This window comes from Cucumis melo, unplaced genomic scaffold (assembly GCF_025177605.1).
Source record: "Cucumis melo cultivar AY unplaced genomic scaffold, USDA_Cmelo_AY_1.0 utg000964l, whole genome shotgun sequence".
NCBI lineage: Eukaryota > Viridiplantae > Streptophyta > Magnoliopsida > Cucurbitales > Cucurbitaceae > Cucumis > Cucumis melo.
The window spans coordinates 23,132-25,840 of record NW_026124322.1 but is presented as its reverse complement, the minus strand read 5'-3'; the positions used below and the strand labels follow the sequence as shown (position 1 = coordinate 25,840).

Here is a 2,709-nt window from a genome sequence, read left to right as displayed (position 1 = left end):
TCTATAAAATCAATTAAGAAATAATTAATTACGAATAATTAAGAATCTCCATTTTTCAATTTCTTCATAGAATGGATTCACGAGTTTAACACTTCTTCGAGTACCAAGGACTCATAAGAAATAATTAAAAAGATTTACTTGATTGAAAATTTACTACCTAAATATTATATTATAATATTATTTGAATAAATTTTTGTAAAGGATTTATTACATTTGATTATGATAAATAAATGTATATTCGGGATTAACCCATCAATTAGATAGATCTAAAATAAAAAAAAAAAAAAGAAATAAAACGATAAAAATAGATAATAACAATACATACATATCAGCATTTTCTGCCTAGTTTATTTAACTTAAGAGACTCAATAATCTTTCCTTAAAATAAAGTGAAAAAGATGTATGAATTGTTACTTGGATTTACAATTATTCATTACAGACAAACATACGAAAAAATGAGGTGAAAAGAAATACATAATATGTTACATATGTAACTTGATTCTTTGTTAATCAGATTCGGGCAGATATTCAAATTGATATCTTCCGTTATGGATTAACTCCTATCTACCCCCAATTAGATCGAGTAGATGCATCATAAATAAAAAAAGGATCCTACGGGGGACTGGACTAGTTTCGGAGGTGCTAGACTATCTTGTATAAGGCGAAAGTCAAACAGATCTAGAGTAAACGATTGTTCCTACCTATTTTTTTTTATTTGACTCTAAAATTTAGTACCCTAAACCCTAAATAGGTCTTAAGTTTCTTAAGACCATTAATTCAATTCCATTAGTGCCAAAAACACAAGACCTTCGTGTTTATAATTCAGAAATCCACAGAAAAAAAATACTCGGGTTTCACAAACCATTTAAGAGATAGAGAATAATAGAGGCTTTCGCATTTCTGAAATGCATCATTATAAGAAAATAATAAAGAACAATCACATTCGATCTATATTTAGACTCTTAAGCATAAGGTTGTTTAAAACGGCAATCTATAGTCTGATATCGAATATTTTTCCATATATCTTATAATATACTATTATTATATATAATAATAATACGCATACTCTGGGACGGAAGGATTCGAACCTCCGAATAGCGGGACCAAAACCCGTTGCCTTACCACTTGGCCACGCCCCATTTATATTCAACACTAATAAACACTAATATTGGTAGTGCTTAGTCGTCAATTCCAGTACAAATATTTATAGAATAAATTAGATTGTTGCTCAGATTTTGATACGTTTATAGATCCAATTAAACTCAATTTATTGATCATTACATATAATTCCATTAAGATATTGTATGAAAGTAGGATTTCTTCTATTCTCGTTTTATTTGAGAATTGAAGGATTTTTGATTGGCTGAGTTCAAATCAAAGAAAGGTTTTTTGACCTACTTTATGTTATTAATTTTTCCCTTATCCCTTATATCATAGCAATAATAGGGGATTAATAACTCAATCAAATCAAAAGAAATACAATTATCTTCAAGAACAAAGAAAAAAAAATTGTTATGCTTAATATCTTAAGTTTCATCGGTATCTGTCTTAATTCTTTCCTTTATTCAAGTAGTTTTTTCGTCGCCAAATTGCCCGAGGCCTACGCTTTTTTGAATCCAATAGTAGATGTTATGCCAGTAATACCTCTATTCTTTTTTCTATTAGCTTTTGTTTGGCAAGCTGCTGTAAGCTTTCGATAATATTTTTAATACTGTCCGAGACAAATTCATGATTTACTAGAAAAAAAAAAAAAAAGATTCTAACTAGTTATAAGATCAGATAAGTTGTACATACAGTCTGAAGCTTTAAGTTGAATCCAATATTGAAATTATTCTATAGCTATGATAAATCTGGATCACTCTCATTTTCTTATTCTTACTTTTTTCCTTTGAACGACCCTCTTCGAGTCCCCCACAATATAGAATTGTGGGTATGAAATCCAATTTTGAGTAATCAAGGACTCAACTCTTAAAATTTTTTCCTATTTATAGAAATAACTTCACTGCATTTCTTGGTGTCAAACCAGATTAAAATAGAGAATCTATTCTCTTAAAAAAAAAAATGATCTTGGAGATTGTGTAATGCTTACTCTCAAACTATTTGTTTATACAGTAGTAATATTCTTTGTTTCTCTCTTCATTTTCGGATTCCTATCTAATGACCCGGGACGTAATCCGGGGCGTGAAGAATAACAAAATCAGATTTTTTTTCCTTGCTTGATTTTGAAATGTTCTTAACATTTTATCTATTCCACATCTTTCCTCAACTATAAAAAAATACCAAGTAATTGACAGAAACGGAAAGAGAGGGATTCGAACCCTCGGTACAAAAAAATCGTACAACGGATTAGCAATCCGACGCTTTAGTCCACTCAGCCATCTCTCCCCAAATTGAAAAAGGATAATTACTATGATACATTGTATAAAAAATAGAAAATAAAGGCTTGAAAAAAGCCCTTCTTTATCTCTCTTTATTATCTTTATCTACCCCTTTATAGATATATAATTTCATTATATTGATATAGATAATTATCTAGATATATCGATGGATATCTATCAAATCGATAAAAACTTTTTTTTATTAGGAATTCCATTTAGATAAATTAGATTTCATTAGATAAGGGCTCAAAAGAAGAGATATCTTCAATCCTAATATATAAATAATACCAATATATTAAAGATTCATAAAAATATTTATAAATAAAAAGAA

At 28.7% G+C, this 2,709-nt stretch overlaps 1 non-coding gene across 1 annotated transcript; it reads right to left on the bottom strand.

Annotated features, from left to right (window-relative positions):
* Nucleotides 1-2,297: 2,297 nt before the first annotated feature.
* TRNAS-GCU (transfer RNA serine (anticodon GCU)) lies at nt 2,298-2,385 on the bottom strand. Its single transcript has one exon. It is a non-coding gene; the product is annotated as a tRNA-Ser (tRNA).
* Between the last annotated feature and the right edge of the window lie 324 nt (nt 2,386-2,709).